Below are 10,273 nucleotides of genomic sequence, written 5' to 3' on the forward strand. Positions count from 1 at the left end.
GTCTATCACAGGCTGACTAATTAATGGGTCATAGAAATACAATGTGCTGGAGAAGTGAGCCAGGTAGAGGAACAAGGTGAGCACGTCAGCAATCTTGAGATGATGCACAATCCCATGCCAGCAGTCTCTTGATTCGTCCATTTCGGTGCCCTTTTCTGGATGCGACTTCACGGAATGTCAAACGATGCCCGGGATGAGCTGATAGCTGTCACAAACGTAGTGCTCTGCTGCAGCTACCGCGATCAGTGCTTCTGGCTGTGCTTCTTCCGTGACATTGTTCAAGTGCTCAATGAGGCAAGGCACCCTGCTTCCTATGCACTGCTTGAAAGTGGAAACTCGAGTTGTTGCAAATTGTTTCGTGGCAATCCAAGCTTCACAATTATGTTGTTCTGGAACATCTAACGCGAGACCTATCCCACAAACTAAGAGTGAAGACTCGTAACGGGAGCGAAACAAAATTTGGTCGCCATTGTAGGTTCCCCTACAGACCAAATGCAATATTTATGAGTTACACCAGCTGGATCCATTAATTTTGTTTTAGTGTTTGGAGGACAGACCTAGGCTCGTTCTTTAAGATGCCCGAGTCCAGTACTTCTCAATCACAGAAAACAAGGTAGTTGCGGTATTGGTCAACAGTGTTTCACAATGTTAAAAACTCGATAAGTGTACACATAATGCAATACAATACCAAGGCCTTGTCTTTATGCTTGAAAATGGCCCTTGGCAACAAACATACCCTTCCAATGTAAATGCAAAGTTGGTGAGCTACACTACTAGCCTCATTGCCTTTGGTTGTTGTGAGTGTAGACGAGTGTAGACGAGTTTCGTGGCAAACCAAGCTTCACAATAATCTTGTTTTGCAGCGTTTACCGCCAGGATTCTCCCACAAACTAAGCGTAAAGACTAATGAAGGAGGCAAAACAAAACTTGGTGGCCACTGAGGTACCCCTACAAGGTAAATGTAATGTTGCTGAGCTGCACCAACAGCGTCCATGCCTTTTGTTGCTATTTATAGGAGGGACCTAGGCCTACTGTTTATGTCGCCCGGTGCCAGCCCCTATCAATAACAGACAACAAGGTTGGTAGTTGCAATATTGGTCAGCAGTGTTTCTGAATGTTTTAAACTGCATATGTGTGTACACATAATAGATAACAATGAACCAGTGCCTTATTACTTGAGACTTTTTATCTTGTATGACTCATATGCAAGGCCTTGGCTTTCTGTTACGAAATTGTCCTTGGCCGCAAACATACCCTTTCAACGTTAAATGTAAAGTTGGTGAGCTACATTGCCAGCCGTAATGCTTTCTCTGGTCTCGAGGGCCGACCAGGGCATCTCTAAGTCTGGAGATGCCAGTACTTGTCGACCTGAGATAAAACGTAGTTGAGATACTGGTCAGGAAGGTTTCTTTATGTAAAGCTGCATAAACATTTATATATATTAGATTTAAATTACTCAATCTCGTATCACTTTGGAGACCTTATTTCTTGTATGGCTCTTAGGGAAGCCCTTGGCATACGGAAAATTGTTGAGCTAAAGTAGCACCCTAATGCCTTCTGCTCTTTAGAGGTTCCACCACGTCAGCTCCTTTAATTCGCGGCATGCAAGTACTTGTCCGTCTCAGAAAAGCAGACAGTTTAATTGCAAGTCGACCGGTGTCTGCATGTTTAAACACTCATAATCATATACACTTCAGATTTCAATTAAGGAATCTCTTGCTACATCGGGGAACTCGTATGGCTCCTTTGCGATAATTTAGCTTTCCCTTCAAAAAGGTCTGAGTTGCTGCGAAGGTCTGCAACGTTGCTGAGATACACCAACACATTCGATGCCTTTTGTTACTGTTATCGAGCACAGACCGGGGCATCTTTTTTGAATTGCGGGATGCCAGTACTTGTCGATCTAAAAGCAAGGTAGTTTCGATGTTGCTCAAGAGGGTTCTCCATGTTTAAAACTGCAAACCTGGATACACATTCCGGATTTCAGTAAACGAATCTACGATTACTTCGGAGACCTTATATCTTGTACGGTTTGTTGCAAGGCCTCGGCTTTCCGTTGGAAAAGGGTCCTTCGCCACCGACATTCTCCTCCAATCTAATAGCGCTTTCCATTTTGCGAACAGGAGCACTTCTAACTGCACCCAAAGTGCTCTCGCGAGTTCTGGCGTCTTCCAGTGGTCGGGCAGGAGCAGGGGCGTTGTGTTTCATTGGTCGAGGAGGAGCACTTTTTTGGCACCGAGAGCAGCCGAGAGCAGTTCTCGGTGCTCCGTCGCCAGCGGCGGAGTAACAGGGAACGCCGAGGAAGTCACATGACCTCTTTTACGTCATTTCTGGTTTTATCCCGGGTGGTGGAGGAAAAATGGCGGAATCCAGCAGCCGCGATAGTCGCTCAGTGCGTACGGCAGCAGCTAAGCGCGGCCGTCTGGACGATGCTGCTACTTTTAGATGAAAAAAGCCCCACAGATTCAAGCGCAAACTCATCATCGGACAGCAGCAGCAGCAGCAGCAGCGACGACGACGACGATTTGACATTGCATGAGTTTATGTTCGAGCACCTGTTCCCCCGCCGGAGCAGCGACCGAAGGTAGAGTCGTATCTGGAAAAGACGGCGGATGCTGTTATCGTTCGCAGCTAATTTTTGGGAGATACGATGGTGACCCTATCATGGACATGAACATCCGCTCGGCTTCTTCATTCGTCGCCATGCGGAAGGCAGACACAAAACCACCGGCACGTATCTGACAAAACTGGCGAGGAACAGCGTGCGGACAACACGAGCGCGCGAAATGCTCCGGGAAGCGAGAGCGGGAAAAGTTTGGTCACATGACTCTTGACATCACGCCCTCCCCCTCTTTTCACTGCTCCCGGGGCAGCGCGAATGTTTCATTCGCGGAATGAAAGCACACGTTCCCGTTACTCCCGTGTGCTGCTCTGGCTGCTCGCTCCACTTGCTCCTGTTCTCCCAATGGAATTCGCCATAAATGCAAAGTTGCTGAGCTACACCAACAGCCTTTAAGCGTTCTGTTGTCACGAGGAGAGACGAGGGCATCTTTATGTCGCGGGGTGCCATCACTTTTAGACTTGTGAAAACAAAGTAAATGAGATAATGGCCAACGGGGTTCCTCCAGGAGTAAAATAGCCTATCTACATACACACAGTATATTTCAATTAGAAAATGCAGTAATACTTCATAGACCTTTTATCTTGTATAGCCTTATACCAGGCCTTGGATTTTCATAGGAAAATGGCCCTTGGCCGTCGACATCTACAACGTAAATGCAAAATTGGTGAGCTGACTCGCAGCCTCAATGCCTTCTGCTGTCTCGATGATACACCAAGGCACCTTCGTTTGGTCGTGGGATGCCTGTACCTGTCGACGTAATAAAAGCAGGTAGCTATGACTGAGGTGAACAGGATTTCTCTATGTTTGAAACTACATCAGCATATGCACCTATTAAGTTTCAATTAACCGATGTCTATTACTCCGGAGACCTGATATCTTGTATGGCTCGTATGCAGGGCTTTGACTTTCGTTTGCAATACGGCCCATGGTTGCCCGCATTTGCCGGCGACGTAAATGCAAAGTTCCTAAGCGGCAAAAACGACATGTCTCTTTATGGTTGGTGGTTCGAAGACAGACCAGGTGACATTTATAGGCGTAATTCCAGAATATGGGATCTGGGGAACGCATCGAGTTGACAAATGGTGAGCAGGCTTTATTCGTGTTTAGAACAGCGTAGTCTTCCGCATAGATTGATGTTGAATGAAGCAACGGCTTATCATTTCAGGGACCTTATACTTACTGCAGCAGGCCTAGCGTTTCGGTTGGAAAATGGCCCCTGGCCACCGGCATACAGCTGTATGTAAATGCAAAGCTGCTGAGCTACTCGAACAACTTCGATGCCTCATTTCGATGCTTAGAGGACATACCAGGTCACCTGATTTAACTCCCGGGATACCAATACTTGATGGTTATTTCACTATTCATTTTTATTTATGTACATGCAGCAGACCTTTTATAGGTCCAATCAGGGCAGGCTTTTTGCAACAGGAACACACGAACAAAAGAGTACTCAATGAACGAGAGAAAATTTAGTAAGGGAGTTAACACTGCGAGATTTAATATCAGCGTTACAATCCAGTAGCGTCTGGTGAAAATAAAACTTGAATTCTTGAAAACTTGAAAATAAAACTTGCGAACGAAACATTGCATACACTTTTCCAGATGATCATGGCGCGTAGGTCATCTTGACAGAGGAGTTAGGCAATTGCTGGGGTCCACCTCAAGCTTTCTGTTCACGAGAATGGAAAGGAAATCTAAAAGACGTATCTCCAACTTATCAGAAAAAAGTAATCCTATTATCCCGCAGTAATTCTCAGGGGCAGTAATAAGTGCTACGAGTTCCTTTGCCATATTTCGGCATCGGTGTATACTGTGTTGGCAGGATTTTGGTACTTTAATCAAAAGACTTTTATCCTGCCTTCTCACCTGTCGCTGTATAAATTTCTCTCCAACAAACGTCCATCATAGCGTCCAGTTTGTTCTCAGAGGGATCGGATGCCTGTCTCTGCTTCGATAACCCGCCCCAATTTGTTTACCGCCGCCTCTTTAGCGCTAGGAGAGTGGCTTCCCTTATATGTTCAATTGTGTTACAAAGACATAATTTGAGGACATCTTTGGTGACGGTGAAAACTGAGAGGTTGAGGGCTGTGTAGTATTCTGTCCTGATGAAGGCGTTTATATAGTTTTCCTTGGGGGGGGGGGGGGTAAGTTTGTTCTACGGTATGATGCACAATGTCCGGCTCATCGTCAGTGCTTGCATGAGTCTTATTGATTCCTCTTTTATTCTTATTATTTCCCTGGTTAGGCATTTTACAAAGTGTCCGAATACGTTGAAGATATTTTTATGTTTACAATAATTCGGACGTTTCTCCTGCTTTTCAGAAGGGCCAGGCCGGGGAGTTTTGTGTGAGTGTTCTCTGAGATGACAGCATTAAATTTTTTGTGGTGCTTTTTTTGTACAGGCCGTGTCATGCCTTCATTTGTTTGTCTCACGCACATTGTGGCAGTGACAGAACGACCGAAAATATAAAAAGATCATTATAAAAATTGGAAATAAACACTACAAGCTGGGTTGTTTTTTTACTAGGATACATTTTATTTTCTTTGTGCTCGTAATCTAGCACTTTATTTGTTTTTAAGACATTGGCAATAATCTTCTGCCCCCTTTTTTCTTCTTCTGCCCAGGATAATCTTCTGCCCCCAATGTTGGTGCCCGCAGAAGTTACGATGAGGCAGCCTCTTTACTGTGATGCGGTCAGTTGCGGCTGCGGCTGGCGACGGTCTAACCTGCTTTCTAGCACTGACAGGGCGTATAAAGAACTTGACAGCGCAGCTGCGCAGCCTGCTGTATTCGTGTATCTTTTCCTTCGTCTCGGCTGTACTATCACTGTCCTTTCCACATGTCCGTTGGTCCTTCGCTTATTCCAGATGCACGTGAGCCTTCGTTTTACCTGCCTCAGTCATACCCGCAAGTTCGGGTTTGCAACGGTGTTGTACTGCCGCGGCCGCTTGTGGAGACCGGCTGATAACGGATGGCTAGGTGCCACGGCAAACTCGAGAAATGAGCCTAAGAACGCTGTCTCGTTAAAATGCTCGCACTCTCGATCTTGTTAATAAATCATGCTCACTGTCTTGCAACCTAAATTACATTTGGCTGGTATTTATTTACTACTCACCCATTAATTTACCAACTGCTGGCAACCGAAACTCACAAAGGAAAATGTTTTGCAAATACGCATTATCCCCCTCAAAGAGTCAACCTTTAATTTTTGCGAAACGTCCAATGTTATCGCGCCTCTACAAGTCGTTTTGGTTCATTTGAACATTTTTGAATGTTTCACGTGTAGATAAGTTTTCCCGAGATGCGACTATGACTATGCGTACGGAATGTTTTGTGTCCGACATACTAATTAGGCCGACATTTCTGTTACATTTTTTATACATAACCCACAATCGATAAAAAATGAGCTTCGGGCGAGAGTTATCTCTGTTTGTTTACTACTGCACACTACATAAAGTGCTGGAAGCTCGACAAACACGTTTTTAAGCTCTTGATATTTTTAGATGCAAAGCATCTCTTAGTCAACCCTCCGTCGTTCGGCATCCGCAACTCTCCCCCTACACTATAAAAAAAGAAATAGTTAGCGGCGCCCAGTTTTGATCCCACGACTCTCTGGCAGCAACGGGAGGTACGTGGCGCTCTCCCCACTACGCTACAAAGCCGGGACAGGAGCTAGTGCTACGAACGCGCCTTATGTGCTTGACTCATTCAAACTACGTCAAGAAGCTACTGATAAAACGAAGGCACGCGAAGCTGAACGTCAACGGAAACGACGGACTGAAAACGTTACAGGAGGATGTTGAATTTCCCGTGGGAAAGCTGGGGCGGGAAACTACATGGGGGTTCACACTACGTTCCCATTCGTGCTCCGATAAATGAAACAACATAGCGGCAGCACAATCGAACATACACGGAACCCCTATGATGCTTCGCATCCTCCTCATGGTTCCCCGCGGGAAGATGGTGTAGTTTTTTTTTAGAAAGCACGCTTTTTTGGCGGCTTGAACGGGGGGGAATTTTATAATATGTGAAGTTTACTGGTCAATATTTATTTGCAGATGCATACCTTCTGTTTTATCGACGGAGGTAGCCTGTGCATTACTTCACAGAATGCTGAATGCTCTCCTCGCAGCCACCGGACGCCGCCTCGGTCTTCGCTTTGTTACACCAGGGCGGCAGCCTTCAGGACTAAAATGTCTAGAGGGGGTTGTGATAGGCCAAGAAGTGTCAGAGGAAGTGCTATGTAGGCAAGGAGCCGCCGTGTAGGTGTGGCAAGTGCGCGTGGCAGCGCAGATGTTCGGGTGGAGGCCTGCGTCGGTGATTGGCCCCTTCGAGTGATGACGTAAGCTCTGACGTGCATGTGTTTTCCTGGTTGAGAGAGAGCGTCCGTTCGACTCGATCAGTCGCCAATGTAGAATAAGATGGGCAGGTCTGGTGTGATATCACGAGGCGTCGAGCCAGTTCCGCGCGGTAGTCCTTTGTGGTGTTGTAATGAATCTTAGCCGCCTCATCGTCGACGCTCGGCGTCGTTGCATCGCGCCCGTGGATGAGGAAAAAGGGGGTTTCGTTGGTGCCCTCATGAACCGTGGTGTTGTAAGCGAACACCACGGTTCATGATACGCGGTCGTTTGTAGCTTCTTTACACCTAAGAGATCGTAGACCTCTTTCATGACCCGGGAGACAAAGTTTGTACCCTGATCGGTCAACAGCTGTTCAGGCCCACCGTGACGCAGTACTACCTTTTTTACAAATGCTCTCGCAACCATTTGTGCTTTCTTTCTGGTCAACTAAAGGAACAGCTTCCGCGTAGCGGCTCAAATGGTCCACGAAGGCCAATATGTACTTGCTCCCCGCTGATGTAGTCGGCAGTAGACCCACTATGTCCATCGCCGTGGCTGAAATGGGGTGCTAAGCCTCTCAAACACCTGTAAAGGAGCAGGCTTCTCATTCTTGGGGGTTTTGTGAACGGCGCAGGAGAGGTATTTGCGACAGTACTCCATCCCGCGCCAAAAATACGCCCTGCTAATCCTTCCACGCGTCTTACGGGCCCCTTGGTGACCCGCGTACGGAGCATCGTGGTGAAGTCGCAACAGCTCGCCTCTCATGGAGGCCGGTACCACCAGAAGCCCTTTAGTATCGTCTGGTTTGTCTCTGAACCGGAGTAGTCCTCCGTCATCCACATAGGTAATACGACCGCAGGCCTGAAGTGACTTGAGTATGGGCTGCAGCTGCGGGTCGTCGTCCTGTTCCCGCTTTATACGGGCCTCTTCAACTACCGGCGCGAAACCCTCGACTACCCGGACTGCTGCCCTACTCAATATGTCGGCGTTCTGATTCGCCGGTTCACAAGCGACCTGGCCTGCCAGCACGCACTCGCTTAACGGCGGTAGTATGCCTTCCTCTGCCAGGCTGATTGTGGTACTCTCCGTCGTGAGCCAATCTCCGGGATTTTTGGCCCTGTCGACCTTACTAGCCCAATTTACAAGGGGTATTTCGACACCGTCTAAGCTTAGTGTCCCCTTGCTCTGCAACAGGTCTATTCCCTGCTCTGAGAGAATGTTTTGGCCGATAAGGCCGGCTGCCGGCAACATGACTTTTTCCGTGCAAATAAAAAACCTTGCCCTGAAATGCCGATCCCCCAACGACACAGGCACCTCACAACACGCGACCGTTTCTAAGGTATCTGCCGTGATGCCGACTAGGTTCGCTTTCCGTTCTACCCGCCTAAGTTTATGCTTCCAGTCAGGCATAGCCTCATCGAGAGCGCTATGTATTAAAAGGCTGACCTTGGAACCAGTGTCTATTAGGCATTTCAATAGAGCTCCATTCAAGCCGCACTCTACAATCGGGCTTGCCTCCCCACAAATGTTTATAACAGCAGTCTGAGCGCCCCCTTCGTTTTCCGCCTCCACGCGTTTATCTGAGGAAGGGGGCCCTAATAGTTTCCCTGGTTCGTCTCGGAAGCGCTTTGTTTGTGTTCCCCCCTGCTCGGGTGCGGCCGTCGGCGTGCCTGTTCTCTTTACAGTTCCTCGAAAAGTGGCCGTACTTCCCGCAGTTGTAACAGGCCTACTGTCGTGGCGCACTCCCCCTACGGCTGTCGCAGTTGCGCATTTGTATGTTTTGAAGTTCGATGCTAGCCTCCAAAAGCTGCTCAAGCCTTTCAAGGCGCGCACGCAGCTCGTCGGTCGTCTCCTTGTCGCCTTCCCGCACGCTGCGTACGGCCGCATGACCGCTATAGGCACCGGAACGATTGCCGGGTGGCGCTGCACTCTCCCCTCCGCTAAGGGATCCCTAAAATTACTAAGATAGCGCCAACTGCTCCCTCCTTCTCCGCTGCCCTCCGCTTTTTTCTCTCCCCTCAACCGCGGCGTCGCGGTCCCTTTAACTCCGCGGCGGGGCCGCCATTTTTGTTGGCTTCCTCAGAGCAGACGCCCTCGCAACGCTTCGGGCCGCTCGATGCAGTTTTTCGTGCAGTTTGCTCTTGTTTTCGCGCCGCAATCGCTCTTTGGTAGCTATAATAGTATTTCTAGAGCCCTGTTTTACCAACACGCATTAAGTGAGGCTGTTTTGTTGTATATTTTTGTCTAGAAGGGGATATTTGCGGGGTGGATGCCGCGGGCGCATACGGACAGCGTGGTGTTTGTTTACGTGTGCGGCATGCTCAGGATAGTTCGTGAACGCGAAAGGATCGAATGTGGACATTTCAAATTGCTCTGTTACAGTAATTCCGTTCTCGCATTTGCGTGATTAAGTTGTGGTCGTGCAAGCGCTGCACAGAGGGCTTGCGCATGGTTCGCGGTGACCTTGGTTCGCGGCAATTCGAGCGCTGCGCTGGCTTTTTTGCGTTCGCGTTTTTTCCGTTAGTTGTAGATCATTAGGCAGCGCTCAGTATGCGTCCCGCATTAGCTACTGACATTCATGCCACCTTTATTCCGTGCACTTTCCGGTGCTTTGACGCTGTTGCAAAATATATGTCACCTTCACGTCGTTACAGGCTGCTGTCAGGGTCAAAGTTCTCGCGTCTCCTCGTTGGCCTCGCCCATGACGGCTGTACTTTTGGCAGTACGTCCTTGGCATAGCAATGTTCGTGCGATTGGCGTTCACAATTACTTCGAGGAAAAGGCTGACACACAGAATGCGCAGTTAAAAAATGCGCTCAGCTTACAATTAGCTGTAGTGCCCAGTTCTATAATAACGACCGTATTCCAACGCCAGAAGCGCGCTAACAAGCGCAATTGTGAATCATTTTTATGCTGTACAGCTAACATTGATTCAGGTGTGGGCTTTGATAAATTAAAGCTTGCTACAGCCGAGCTGGCCATGACTGCGCTGACCTTATTCGAGCAGCCAAAGGCACAACAACTCGGCATCGCGAAGCTACATTAAGTGACGCCTACGCAACACTTGTTTGAAACGAGCAGCTGACTCTTCGGTTGTTATGGGTTGTTATACGCTGGCGGCATCGATAAGTCCTGCTCCGAGGCAGCTGAGCCTAAAATGGCGAATTTAAATGGACAGTGGCGGCGAAGAGAAGAAAAAACAAACAACGCCGGGACGAGGTATTACGTCACTGGCCGTTGGCCAATGGCGCGCGGCGTTCGCCGGCGAAAAAGAAAATGGCAAAAAACGAAGGAGGAAAGGAGCGCGGG

Source organism: Haemaphysalis longicornis, unplaced genomic scaffold, assembly GCF_048455015.1.
Source record: "Haemaphysalis longicornis isolate Haplotype H1 unplaced genomic scaffold, Haemaphysalis longicornis Haplotype H1 scaffold_1, whole genome shotgun sequence".
In the NCBI taxonomy this organism is placed as follows: domain Eukaryota; kingdom Metazoa; phylum Arthropoda; class Arachnida; order Ixodida; family Ixodidae; genus Haemaphysalis; species Haemaphysalis longicornis.